Consider the following 15,166-nt stretch of genomic DNA (forward strand, 5'->3'; position numbering starts at 1 on the left):
AGAATTTCTCTAAATGCCTGGGCAGTGGCCAATGGCCTCTTGTGTGGTCAGGGTCTTAGAAAGGGACTAGATTATTAGAAGGAAGGAGGACTGGGAGAGGGGCATAATTATGAGTATATGGGAGTCACACCAAAATTATGATTTTAGTATCTTTAAAAGACATCTACCAGAAGAGGCACTTGAACATTCAAGTAGATGAAGTGATTCTGCCAGTTCAAGTTAGCTAGCTTTCATTGTTCAGTTCAGAACTGGAATGATGGGTTATAGAATGGCATCAGTGGCAAAAGATCCATGTATGGTTCCTGAAGCCCAGATGTATTGCTCAAGGAGGCCACTTAGTGGCAGTTCAGATCTACATTGAGCCTCTATTCTGGGATGAGCAGTGGTTTCTACTCGCAGTTAGGTATTTGTTTTGGGCATGTGTTTGCTTTTCTTGTCCACAGAGCCTTGACCATTAGTGATTTGATGGATTCCAGAATTCCTTATCTGCTGGTAAGTGACCCAACACAGCAGAGGATCAAAGGAGTGGACATGTTTCACAGCAAGGCATGTGCAGGATAAAATGGGGCTAATGACCATGAGATAACGTTATACTAGTGAATCCCAACTACCAGAAGCAGCTTTCCTTAGGATATTGAGCATAACTTCTAGGAACACAACTAAAGCAGTATCTCAAACTTCACAGAAGCAGAATGCCACCCTTCAGAATACATTATGTGTTTAATTAGGTGTCTGTTGAGCTGGGTCTCCAATAGAAGTACCATATACTAGAAGCCAAGGGATAAAAACAGGAATATCCTATGTATTGTCATTTCTAGTAGTTCACTAGGAGACTGACTTCCCATCTCTGGAAGTCTTGGCTCTTCAGGGTTGGAGATTCTGGTTCCCAAAGCAGGTTTACTCTGGGTAAAAGACTCAAGGTTCCATTAAATTACAACTCATGACTGTCATTCAGATACCTTGGTCTACTACACCCAGGGGTCATCAGGGGATGAGGAGTTGCCATACTGGCAAAAATAATTGATCGTAATTAGCAGGAAGACAATCTTGCCTTTATACAATGTATGAAGGGAGAGATGAGTAAGGTATGTGAAGCCAGTTGATTCACTTGGATATTTTTTGTGCTTCCTTGACCCATTATGACCTTGGGCATACACGGAATTCATTATCCAGATAAGCATATCATTGAAGTGTCAGTCCCCTCAGGAATAAAGAATTGGGGTCACCCCACTAGGGAAGCCACCAAGATTTGCAATGGTGATAATTGAGGGTGAGAAGAATTGAGTAGCAAAGAAGTGAAGGGAAGAGTTGTGGCCCAAAACTTCAGAGAAAAGGTCTGTAATTCTACAAACCTTCCTGTCAGTTTTCCCTTCAGCAAGGGAGGCCCACTGGAGCTATGAAAGATGCTCCCCACATGTGTTTCAAGGAGATCCATGCAATGCAAGAACGGACTGTGGCGGCCATGAAAACATGCCTTTCAGATTTGAAGGCAGACAGCATATTTGATGGTGTCACTATGCTTTAGAAATACATGGCATTGTCTACGCCCCAGTTCCCTTCGGTTGTTTCTGACCAATGAAAGCACAGAGCTATTAAGACAGACCTAAACTTGTGGCCTGTCTGGACTCCTCCTTTGCTAAGTTGGGAAAGTTTTCCTGAATAATATCCTGAAGGGTATTTTCCAGCTTGGATTCATTCTTCGTCGCACTCAGGTACACCTATCAAACGTAAATTAGGTCTTTTCACATAGTCCCATATTTCTTGGAGACTTTCCTCATTCCTTTTTATCCTTTTTTCTCTATTCTTGTCTTCTCGTTTTACTTAAATTGGTCTTCGACCTCTGATATCCTTTCTTCTGCTTGATCAATTCAGCTATTAAAACTTGTGCATATTTTGCTAAGTTCTCATGTTGTGTTTTTCAACTCCGTTAATTCATTTATATTCCTCTATGTTGTCTATTCTTGTTAGCATTTCGAACTTTTTCAAAAGTTCTTAGTTTCTTTACATTGGATTAGAACAAGTTCTTTTAACTCCCAGAGGTTTATCATCCACCTTCTGAAGCCTACTTCTGTTAATGGCACACAGTCCTTCTCCATCAGGCCTTGTTCCGTTGCTAATGAGGAACTGTAATCCCCTGTAGAGGGAGAGGTGTTCTGATTTTGGGTATTCTCAGCCTTTTTAGGCTGGTTTCTTCCCTTCATTATAAATTTATCCTTATTAAAATTATCTTATTAAACTTGTGAGATACTGGACTCCACATAGGTTCCCTCATTCAAGGTCTCCATTAAGCATTCCAAAACATTTAGAAATGCAGACATGTGTTTTTCTTCACATGTCCTTGAATTAACTGCTTTAATTTTCCAGCCTCTCTTTTTGGAAACTCGCAGATCCTAGCCTTTGAGATCCCTCTCTCCATCTTCCTTTATGGACATTTTCCCTCCAGCCCTATTCAATATGCTTCTGATATAACTAATTTCATCTTTATCTGTTCTTGGGAAGACCCACTCTAACACAATTATGTTAAGTCCCATAGACAAGTCTTCAATTTTATGCTGACAGCAGTCAGTCCTTGGGAAGAGCTAATACCCAAAGACAAAAGACAACTAAGTGTCTTTTGAGGTATCTTTTTCAAGATTTGTTAAAGGACTTAAAAAATGAAGGAACTCCCCGAGGTCTGTCCTGGGGACACAGCTGCTGCGCTAGGGGGCTGACCTGGCATGGGGTGGCTGTGCGGTCTACTCCTGCACCGTCTTGTGCAGGCAACCACTGCCCCTCTGCTCCCGGGTTTGCCACCCTAGGATACCCCCCTGGTCCACCCAAGACATGCAACCCTACCTGCCTCTCTCCACTGTGGACCTTTGGGATGCGGCTTCCCACCTCAGGGTCTTGACTGTGCTGGGAGCCAGTAGGTTTCCTAATGACCTGCCCACACACCTCACACCCTCTGGGGCCCCAGGCTCCAAAGTTGTGGGGATGAGCACCAGTTGGAAAGTTTGCCCAAGGGCTGGGAGTGTGACCTGGCCAGCAACCAAAATCTTGTGTGACTGAGCTCAAGAGCAGTGCATCCAGATTCTCCCTAGATGTGAGACTTTCCAAAGGACCAGTGACTTTCCTGTGCTTTCATTTTCTCCTACGCTGTAGCTATGTCTCAATCCCAGCATGCAAGACCTTCCAGATTAGTCAGGAAGGAAGATATAAAAGAAAAACAGCCAACTAAAGACCACCAAGGCAGCCAACAAAAATGTGGCCCCTGTCAAGACCTTAATCCCTGGAAAATTAGAGCAATTAATTCAAGAAAGATGAGAAAAAAAACATTACCTAAACCACCCATGCCAGTCAGAAGCCTTCTGACAAGAGCTGGAGCAGCATGCATGAGTTTGGATAGGACTGAGGTTGTGTCAGAACCCAGCATCTATAACCCGCAATGGATTTACAATGGCATTAGGAAGAGCCTGTCTTAGCTGGCGACTCTCCGAACCCCCACCGGTCATAGCCAAATCCAAAAAGGTTCCACTTTCTAAGGGTTTAGAAAAGCAACATGATTGTGATAAGATACTCCCCTATTTGGGAATAAGCACTCAAAAGATTAGTGTGTCTTCATCGAAACCAAGCCCTCCTGATATAGAGACTAATTGGTATGCAAAATCCTTCTAATTAAAAGGTAAGAGCCAAGAGAAAAACTCAGTCTTGGTCCCAGACAGCTGAGGATTCAAGAATCAGTATCCCTACTCACAGTGGCCCTGCAGCTGAGATCCTTCCTGGGCCACTGGCAGGGACATGCTGTGGTGAAGGACTGTTGTCTGAAGAGACATTGATACCAGTGGTTCCCCCAAAGTGTTTGCTCATGACAGTCTGTGGTCCTTTGCCCCAAAGAACAAGCCCCAAATTTACCTCTCAAGGGAATCCCAGCATTCAATTAGAAACATTGGGTTTACAAGTAGAATCTCTTAAGCTATTTCATTCTTCCCTAGATCCCATTAAGAGTGACCATGATAGCTACCCAACCTCCAGTCTAAGGTTCAATTCAGGCAAAACCTTATTACCTGCTTGGCTGTTGATGGGTTCTAGGTCTCTTACTTCTATAATAAAATTCTCCTTGGCAGCCTCAAAACAAGTGATTTTTGGTGCTGAACCAGATCATCAAGAGACCGTCAAGGCTGAAAATCAACAGGAAGTTTCTGATACCACCTCTGTCCTAGGACAGCCCTCTGGGGCCATCACAATTCAAAGGGGACAGACATCTAAGACCCTCATTTTCCTTCTACCCTCCCAAAGATGAGAATTACATTGTGACCTCATGGCTCCTAGCCTCTCTTGATATTCATTTCCATCTTTTATGGCTATTTTCCTTTCATCCCCCTTCAAATAAGCCTGAGGTATCTAATTCCATCTTTATCCGTTCTTGGGAAGACCCATGCTAACACAATTATGGCAAGTCTCACAGGAAAGTCAACATTTTTCCCACAGCAGTGGATTCCTGGGAAGAACAAATACCTTTTAAGAGTAGAGTCATTTTAGATCCCTTTTCAAAGACTTCTCTCAAAGCCAATTAAGGAGGAATAAGGGACTCCCTGAGGTCTGTCCTGGTGAGACTGCTGCTCCGGGGGCTGACCTGGCAGGGAGTAGCAGCACAATCTGCTCTTATGCCTCTTTATGTGCATAGCCTTCCCCCACAACACACACCCCTTCCCAATCAAGTCTTGCAGCCCTACCTGCCTCTTTACTGTGGAACTTTGGGAAGCAACTCCCCACCTCTGGGGCGTGGGCCTTGACTGTGCTTGGAGTACGTAGGCTTCTCCCTGAACTGCCCACACTCCTTGTGCCTGTGGGGACCCCAAGCTGCAAAGTTGTGGGGATGAGTACCAGTTGGAAAGTTTGCCTGAGGGCTGGTGCAGGCTGCTGCAGGCTTGGAGCTGGGGGCCTTGCATGTGCTGCCCTGCAAGTGTGACCTGGCCAGTGACTGAAGCCTTTGGTGACTGAGGGCAAGAGCGGTACATCCAGATTCTCCTCAGAAGTGAGACTTTCTGAAGGACCAATGACTTCTGTGTTTTTCATTTTTTTCTTACTCTGTAGCTATGTCTCAATCTCACCACGCAAGACTTTCCAGATTAGTCAGGAAGATCTAAACAAAGAAAAACAGCCAACTATGGTAGACTACCAAGGCAGCTAACAAAAATGTGGCATCAGTCAGTATTCTAAGCCCTGGAAAATTAAAACAATTCAAGAAAGGTGAGGGAAAAAGACAGAACCTAAACTACCTATGCCGGTCAGAAGCCTTCTAGAAGAGCTGGAGCAGCACGCATGACTTTGGATAGGACAGGCTCTTTGTCAGAACCCAGAGTCCCTAACCCAAAATGGGTTTACAATGGAACTACAAAGCACCTCTTAGCAGGTCACTCTCCCAGCCTCCACTGGTCATAGCCAAATCCAAAAATGTTCCACTTCCCAAGGGTTTAGAAAAGCAACATGATTGTGATTATAAGATACTCCCTGATTTGCGAGTAAAGCACTCAAAGAATGATTCGGGTATCTTGCATTGGAACCAAGTCCTTCCCAATACAGAGACTAATATCGGTGTGCAAAATCCCTCTTTAAAAGGTAAGAGCCAAGAGACAACTCAGTCTTGGTGCCAAGGAATGGAGGATTCCAAAATCAGTATCCCAACCCACAGTGACTCTGTAGCTGAGATCACTCCTCGGCCACTGGAAGGGACATGTCATGTTGAAGGACTGTTTTCTGAAGAGACATTGAATGATGGTGATTCTCCCAAAATGTTTGCTTGTGACTGTGTGCTCCTTTGCCCCAAAACACAAGCCCCAAAGTTACCTCTCAATAAAACCCAACATTCAGTTAGACTTGAGATCACGAGTAGAATCTAAGTTATCTGATTCTTACATAAATCCCAGTAATAATGAACATGATTGCTACCCCACCTTCAGTCTAAGGTTCAATTCGGGTATAACCTTATTAACTGCTTGGCTCAAAGTGGGGCAACTTCTACCTCTAATAAAATTCCTCTTGGAAGGCTCAAAACAAGTGACCATTGGTGCTAAACCAGATCAAGCGAACTTCAGAGCTACTGGAAATCAACAGGAAGTTCCTGATACCACCTCGGTCCTACGACAGGTGTTTGGTGATATCCCACATCAGTTGGAAATTTTAGGGGCTGATCCAGGTCATGGCAAGGCCGAGGGTGACACTAGATCCACCAGAGATTCCTGGTGCTATTCCAGTCCAAAGAGAGGGCTTTGATACTATTCTAGAGCAACAAGAAACTTTGTATGAGTGGGGATGTTGTCCTAGATGTGCCGGTCTTCCTTTCTGTTCCTTCAAATCCAGTTGCTACCTTACTGCTCCTTCCCAATGGCCTGGGCGCCAAAGCACTGTCTCATATGGACTTGCAGTCCAGGGTGCGATACATATTTTTGCCTTTTTGCTCAGGACACTCCTCAGTCAAACTCAGAAAAATTCATTACCTCCAGTAATGGCTATAAGCCATGTAGAAACTGAGAAGCAGGTTCATATAAGCTTCCTGCCAGCTAAAACTAAGGGGTTCCCATTACCCCCTGAGAGGGGACTCTTCCATGCTTCACTGGGTGTTGCTCAACTTCCCATTTACAGCTTTGAAGGGTCTCTTGATGATCTGATTTAGCACCGAGGGTCACTTGTTTTTAGCTTGTCAGGAGGAATCTGGACATTATCAAGGAAAACAAGTGGCCCCAGAGGGAAAAGCAGCCCCAAGTTTTAAAGGCAGAATTTGACGACAAATCCGTGAATGGCCCCGAGTCAGAATCCATGAACTAGATTAGATGTGGTATGGGGAAAAATTGGAATCGAACCCACATCCTTTCGAAAAGGTAACTAAGAAAGCAAGCCTGACAGGCATTTAGGCGGAGAAGTGGACACACAAGAAAAATCCATTTAACAGATCACGTCAGAGATTTCAGTGCCAACGTCCCAGAAACTGAAAAATTGAAAAACTGAGGTTGACAAATGAACCAAACCTCCAAAATTGTTTGTACAAACTAAGAAATAGCATTAAACATGTACACTTTCTCATGGAAACAAATGTGTCATTTAAAAAATTCGATATTGAAGAATTTGGCAAGACATTAGAAACAATTCTTGTAAATCCCTAAAAGACACTGCAAACTAACAACGCTGAGAGCTCAGTTGCTACTGATATGAATTGTGATCATCAAGGGGAGAAGTCAATTTTTAGTGTTCCAGCAGCCTTTAACTGCAACTCCATCCCACATTCTTCACACTCCAACATAACTTGTCATGCTAGTAACACAACGAGGGTGATCAACCAGAAACTCCTGAGGATATGCCACGTAGTGAACCAAAACAGCGATCTCCAGTTCAACCAAGTCTCTTATCGTTAATGGTTAGGAGATTAACACTGGAGCAGGTGGTAGCCAAAGTCAGAAGGATGAAGAATACCAATTAAGTCAGTTCAGGAGACAACAGCCAGTTTGCTAAGTAACTTCAAAGCTATCCTCTACATTAAGACCTCCAAGACCCAAATTTACATGGAGAGTCAAACCATCACCGTCCATCTTTGGGAAAACAAAGTTCATGCAACATGGTTCCCAATGGGCAAACTATGCTATCCAAATCACTTATCAGCTCAGCTACTAATCTAAGCATCCACAAAGTCACACGAATATTCAAAAGTCACAAATTCATTTTCTTTTTATACCAACATCAAACTCATCCAAGACTGACACCAATACAAGTATGGGTCCAGATAATTACACTTGACAGTTGAGAGTTTGCATGTTGACACCAAGAAATAATGAAGCTGGGTATTGTAACCAGTTACTGGACAGCAACAAAAGTCTGGACTCAGATGTGTCATGTCAGGATGCAGCCCGCATTTCCACTGAAGACGTTGTAACACAGTTGGAACAACTTGCTTCAGTAATTGAGTTCAATCATACAAATTTTATCTTGGTTTTACAAGTACACCAACAGCCTTTACAGTTGCATGTAATACACAGCAAAACCATCAGAAGGGCACAATACAACAGAAACCACCTTCAAGACTACAAAATCATGGTTCATCATTAAAGCAAAAGAACACAGCCCAGAAAAGACAATCCACCCCATCAGAAGATTGGGAAAAGCACCCACAGTTGTAATCAGGAAAATCAGAAGTGGGCAGCCTTGTCCTATACTTACGGCACAGTTTGACCTTTCAATGTTTTTCAAGTGTCACATAATTTTGGGCAATTTTGTCCACATGATTTTCCTACTGTATTTGGGAAAGTTTCTTCCTGAACCAAAATATGGAAAGCAGTGGCTCAAACGAGGTTCATTATACAACCCAAAACAGTATTTACTCAGATAAAGTTAGAGATCCTGAATCAGCAAGGGAAAAGATGAATGGTGAACCATTGGACTCACTCAGCTTATTCTACCTTAAAACAGAATCCAACGGGAAGGCATTCACTGAAAGCTTCTAATTCTCAGTTACAATTATTGGTGAATGCCATCCTTTGACCCAGCCCTCCTCTGCACCTAGCCAGTGTGCTAATGTGACGGCTGGCAATGACCAAATACGGTTTCAGGAGGTTAAGGAGCAACTCATGCATCAGAGACTGCCAACATTGCCTGGTATCTCTCATGAAACACCCTTACTGGAGTCAGCACTAACTCAGGAATGTAAATGTAGTGTTCAGGTGGAATTACACTGGTTTCTACCAGAAGTGAAGAGGAAGTCTGTTCATTCAGTGTTGGAACATCAGAGTTGTCCAGTGGGCAATGCACAGAAAAATTTCAGTATAATTTCACCATGAACTTTACTAACACTACAAAAACCTAACGTCTATATCTAAGGATTCTGAACCGCCTACCTGCAACTGTCTTTTGGCATTACTCGATCAAGACAAAGGCCCGTATTATATATACCTTGGGGCAGGACCATGTGTTTCTGCTGTCAGGGAAATCACGGAGATTAGGTATGGTCAAAAAGGAAACGCAGTAAGGATAGAAACAGTTTACACTGGTAAAGGGACAAGCTGTCATGGGTATCTAATTGCTGAGTTTTAAGAAGCAGTGATTAAGAATTCTTTCTTTGGTCCAGCAGCATACAGGCCACAACTGTCCAACTACTGTGATGGTTGTACTCATGGTATGGGATGGCATTCCTTTTTCAATGGCTGACTGCTATGCAGAGCTCAGAGAATCTCAAGTCATACAATGGGCGTTCTACTGACCAAAGATGTACCCTCAATGAGAATTGTACCTGTACATATCAAGGAATATGATCCAGAGACTTGTGGAGCTTCATTCTCTTTTGGCTCTTCATGGAGAAATGTACTTGGATGGCTGTAAGTTATCTTCAAGGGTTTCTTTTGTGTGTTTAAGGGAGAACTTGGAACAATTCTAAATCTTCTGGGGCTTGGACTTCTACCAAACTTAGTTTGTCTACACTATTAGCTTCAATTTATAACAGGATGCTCTGGTAGCTTACTTGAATTTTTCAGAATCAGGTGGAATACGAAAATGTTGCCCAAGAATGTCAGCTTGGCAGCAAGGAAGGTTGTCCCTTCTCTGGGGTCACCACTTGCCTGGACTTCTGTGCCCATCCCCACAGGGACATTCACAACACGATTAATGGAAGCACGGTGATTTGTACTTTAACTAGAGGAGATAACTGATCTTTGGGTGTTATTCAAGAGCAGCTCCATGTGCTACCTCTATCAACTTTCAGACACAGCCGAGTTGGGCTCCAAGAAATGAATGGAAGCTAAGCTCAAATCTGGGGCCATTGAGGTCCTGGCACCCTGCCACAAAAAACAATGTCAGCCTGTCACCTGTTCTTGTAAGAAGTGTGCTGTGGTGACAGAGGTTCTTGCACATAAGAGCAGTGGAGAAGAAACCTATTCCCCAAATCAAGCAGAATAACTCAACAGTAAGGCTTGGTCACCACCAACCTTAGGCAGTAGAACAGAGCACTCAACCTGAAGTACAATGTGATAGTGATCCCCACTTTACCTTAAAACATTCAGATAACACTAAAACCTATTCGCTGATGCCATCTGCCTTTTCACCCATTGAAGAGGCATCTCCTAGTCCCTGAAGACTGCTTCAGCCACACCAACTCCATTGTAGAATAATGCCACAGCCTGGTGCGTGTTTTACGCAGCAGCACTCCCCACTGCACGATACCCTTGGGAACACTCAGCAGTGCCAGTGCAGCTGCTGCAGAAGGCCCTTGCATTTCACAGCTTGAAGTTACTCCTCTCCCCACCCTGTCTGGCTCTGTGACAGAGCCCCTCATTAATTCTGGGCCTCCTCCTGGTGTGACGGAGCCACTAACATCTCAGCCAAACTAGCAGCCCTCCTTTCCTAACCTCTCAAGACCCTTGCCTCTTCTCCAATAGAAGATGAGCAGCATTCTGAAGCAGAGTAGCCCCTATCTAATGACCCCTTGTCACCTGCTGAGGAGAAATTGCCCTATTAGTCAGTGAGTACGTCTTTTTGGATGCAAATATTGGTGGAGTGACCATCGCACCTGTTCACAGCTCGATCTTAAGTTAGTGAACTCGAGAGCTGCAGGCTACCACTGAATACCCCAATCATTATCCAACCTGCCTTTTTTGCAGCACAAAAACCTGAATAAGCCTTAACACTGTTTAACTAAACAAGATTAAGTTTGGGGTTAAAGAAGCTAAGAATAAGAAAATGAAGACCTTGGCAGAAATACCAGGCAGCTCATGAAGTTATGGAACTGACCAGTGAAGGAATTCAACCAGATTTCTTCTCGAAGTATTAACATTAAGCCATGACAATGTTGTCACCGAGTCCCCTTATGCTCTCACGCATGTTGCAGGGCCCTATAACCATTGGGTCTGAAGGCTTCTCTCCCCCTCTTAAATACTTGGGAAAAAAAAATCCACTGCACTAGCAAAGGCATGTTGTCATTTACTATGTCTTCCTCTCATCCATTTCAACTCTGAGGTAAAAATATTAACAAATGGAGTGGGTATTCTTAACTATTTTGACAATTGGTAGGCACATATTTTAAGCAAAAGAGTTTCTTCATTTTAAATACGTAAGTGTTTCAGTTAGGCATTAACCTTGAGAGAAATCATTCAGTTTAAGATTTGTTTCATAGAAAACAGACTTAAGATTTTACATCATAGAACATGAACCCGTTAAAAATCAAGACAGTATTAACTCTACACAGCTTCTGGTGTTTAACCACATGCACCTACTTAAAAATAAGCTGCACTATTTTGTGGTGCCATTGTTCCAACATCTTCCAATCATTGCTAGAAAATTGGCACACTCTTGTATACATTTTATAAAATGTTCTCTCTGGAAGTATTTCTTGTGAAACAAATCATTGTTAGTAATGGTTGGAGGCTGTTCATAAATTGTAAATATTTTAAAAGCACATTGTTTTTAAAAGTAACCTGAGATGATGCAGTATAAGATGTATATTTGCATACAGGACAAGTTATTTACCCTTGCTGTATAGAGTTCCATTTTAACTGCAGTATGTATTCTAATCACATGGTTTGTGTTTTTACTGTGTTCTTTCATATTTAAGTGTTAGCAACTTGCAGTATATAAAATAGATTGTTAGGAAGCGTATCACCAATGTTAACATTTCCTTTGGAACTAGGTAAGTGGTCTCTTCTGACTTGTTGAATCACCTCAGTTTAGTTTCATCCCACCATTCTCAGTATAATCCATGAGAGGTATTTCCAAAAGGAGATGATGGGACAGGATAGGTTTCAGCAGTCAAACGCTTCTAATGTCTCAAGGTGATAAAATACAAACATTGAGTGAACAGGTATTTGTACTGAAGTCTGATACAGACTTACAAAAAATTCTTGTTGAAATATTGTGAAAACAAATTTCCTACTACCATCAAATGCTTTCCCAAGCCCAAGTCAAACAAGAGGAATGGTACTATAACATGGCTCTGTCCACTAAGAGCTATTTCCTTGTAGCATATTAGAGTTGGGAAAATAACTCACCTGTTCTGATAATCACATATGTTCTAGGTAACAGGAAGACAGGCATTAAGTTTAGTCTTCCCGTTTTCTTTCCCCCTATTACTTTACTGACTCATTGTATTGTATAACAGAGGACCACCCAAACATTTAGAACAAGGATAACTTTCAGTGAAATACTTGATTCTGTTAAGGTGCAGAGGTGCTGTAACATTCAAAGTGTCAGATTCCTGGGGAGTATGGAAAACCTAATGGTGCTTCTCCCGTGGAACTGCCATAGGAAGCCCGCAACCACCACCATTTACAATTTTGTTTCAAAAGCAAACAGTTTCAGCAGGCTCTCTAGAGAAAGACTCATTTTAACTTATTAAAATATATGGTGCAAAGTATCTTTTGAGCTTTTGACAAATCTAAAGGAATAAGGGATTGTAAACAATGTTCATTGATAGACCATTGTGTACAAGTAGATTTCTGCTTGTGGAAATGTAACATAGGGTAATTCATTGACTTATTTTGTGTGACTTAGATTTCTTTTTTGAATGTATTTTGTGAGCCTAAGGTTTCTTATACAGATAAGTATATAAATAAGTGTTTATGGTTCAGCTGCTTCAGTAAGTTATTTAATACTAAGACTATACACCCTTGTGAGATTGTTTTAGATTTTAGGCCTTAGATTCCACTAGAAATAATTTCTTCACCAAATTTAATGGATAAAGTTTTATGGGTCTTTATGCATCCACTCATCTATTCATTCTTTGAGTCTACACTTGTTGAATGCCTGCAAAATCTGTTACCTGTTTCTTTGAATCACCACCTATGACATAGTAAACTTAAGAACTACCCTCAGGAATTTTTTAAAATAGCAAATTATCTTCAGAATAATCCATAGTAACATATGCAGCAATTCAAATTGATCTGTCTCTATAGGTTTCTTAGCAATCTAAATTTGAAACATCAATGTTAGTTTTAACACATGCTCACGTGGGCTTTGGGAGTTGCAGGCTCTCACCTCAGACACTGCTGTGGGGCTGGAGCCCAGGGATGCTCCCACTCCCACAAGGGATTTAAGCACATACAGCATCCAAACAGATGAGCCACACCCTTGTCACACATCCTGATATGGGGGTCAGGGAACTGTTTCCTCTGGGGGCTTGTCTGGGATACAAAAAATAGCAAGCTGAAACACAGAACTGTCAGATCTCTTCACACCCTGCCAACTCTTTCTTGTAAGTTAAAAGGAATATTGGCTTCCTTTCCCTTCAGTGGTCTGGCTGTCACAAGGGACTGGAGTAAAGCCCTGGGGCAGCCAAAGTTCTTTTGCTGGAAGACTCCTAGACTTTGTTATAGTATATTTTATTTGTTTGAAATGGCTATTTCTTCTTTTATAATGTTAAGGGTTTTACTTCAGACTGCAGCAGTGATAAATGATGGCATTTGACTCAGCCAAAAGGTGCAGTTCAGAACCAAGTGGTCTCTCCTTAGAGGTGCCATCCCCAGCCTCATCAAAACAGCCGTAGGTGCACATGATGCATGGTGCCTTCCCTCCCAGCTCAGGTGCCTGTGTCTGGCAGCACACTCAAGCCACGCCCAATGCCCACAAGGGCAGGAGAAGACTGCAGCTGTCACTGGGACCCTGCATAGAGTTTCTTTCCTCAGACCTCCCTTTTTTGCCCCTTAAGCTGTGGTTTTTCCCCCCCCTGCTCTAAGTGAAGATTCCTTTCCCCAGCACTCTGCTTATGATTTAAAAATGGAGTGACCCCTGCTGGCTAATTGCAAATTTGGCAGGTCCCATTTGGGACTGACATGGAAGCCCCTGAAATATTTTGTCCCAAACTCAATTCCAGGCTTCAGGCTGAGGCTCTAGAAAGGAAACCTGATCTGAGGAATCCAAAGCCAGGTGACAGGCAATGTAAATAGGCAGAACAAATGCCTGATGACTAAATCCCTGCTTCATGGAAGACTGTGGTCCATGGCATAGACAAGGCTCAGGAAACAAAGGTCACCGACAGTAGGGAAAGTAAAGGCACAGGTAAGGGTGGATAATTCCTATTCTCTTGGTGCTCCCTGCTTCACTGTTGTAGGTTGGAGTAGTACCCATGGTGGCATTTGTCAAGCGTCACTAGGACTTGGTGACAAGAGGAATGTCTTTCTTCCTCACACTCAAGTTTTTGCTGAAAGAGGAATGAGGAATGCCTCTATTTCCCCTTTTTCCAGAATGGGCAAGCAGTTCTCTTCACCACCCCAGCTTATACACCTCTGGAGTGTATCCTGAACCATGCAGACTGCTTTTACCCTCAGTATCTGGAGGAAATATGCCTCACAGCCCTCTGCACAAAGCTTTGGCCAAATTATAAAGGACTGGCTTGGCCTCTGGAGTCATACTATCAGGAATTTGGACCTTTTTATATAGGAATGAGGATAGATGGTCTGATGCTCCACATGTACAGCCTTTCTATGTCTTGCAGGGTAATGTAGAGCTTTGCCAACCATGCAGGGTTAATGCAGCCCTCTGGTTTGCCATATAAGGAAAGGCCGCAAGGAGCCATTCCAAAACACATTCCCAAGCCACCACCAGCAGAGAAGCCGGCTCCATGCCCACCTTCCTTATCCAGCTTGTCTCTCCTGCCCCCTCCTAGAAATCCTCACATTAGACAAGCCCCAGTCTCACTCTTGCCCCTCCAACAGATGCCTGGTGAGTTTGACTCCAGTAAGGTCCAGGTCCTCTCTATGGAAATTAAAGCAAAATAAGGGGAACTTGGCAAATATTCAGATAACCCTGACAGGCTTTTTGGAATTTAACCCAAGCATTTAAGCACTCCTGAAAAAAATGTTACTTTAAAATAAAACCCTGATGGACACTGAGAAGCAAGCTGCTCTGCCAGTGGTGGAAGAATATGGGGATGAGCTTTGTATCACATAGCATCAGGGAGGGGGGGGGCAAACTATCCAAATGGAAGAAAAGCGATACCAGCTAATGTCTCTGGATGGGATTCCAATGACGAGATTGGAGACTGGAAGAGGAGATATTTTCAGGCGTGCATAGTGGAGGGCTTATGTAAAACTAGGACCGAGTCTCAATTGCTGATCGACCAGGATTTAATAAAATAGATGATAGACCAGAAATTTAATAAAAATCTCACTGCCCACGTGGAAAGGCAAAGGGGCATGGGAAAGCACACCTCTCGACCTCC

At 42.9% G+C, this 15,166-nt stretch overlaps 1 pseudogene; it reads left to right on the forward strand.

Moving 5' to 3' along the window:
- The first annotated feature begins 3,143 nt into the window (after positions 1-3,143).
- On the forward strand, positions 3,144-10,866 carry LOC100404806 (methylcytosine dioxygenase TET1-like; annotated as a pseudogene).
- Positions 10,867-15,166: the final 4,300 nt, after the last annotated feature.

The sequence above is a fragment of the Callithrix jacchus genome, chromosome 10, assembly GCF_049354715.1.
Source record: "Callithrix jacchus isolate 240 chromosome 10, calJac240_pri, whole genome shotgun sequence".
In the NCBI taxonomy this organism is placed as follows: domain Eukaryota; kingdom Metazoa; phylum Chordata; class Mammalia; order Primates; family Cebidae; genus Callithrix; species Callithrix jacchus.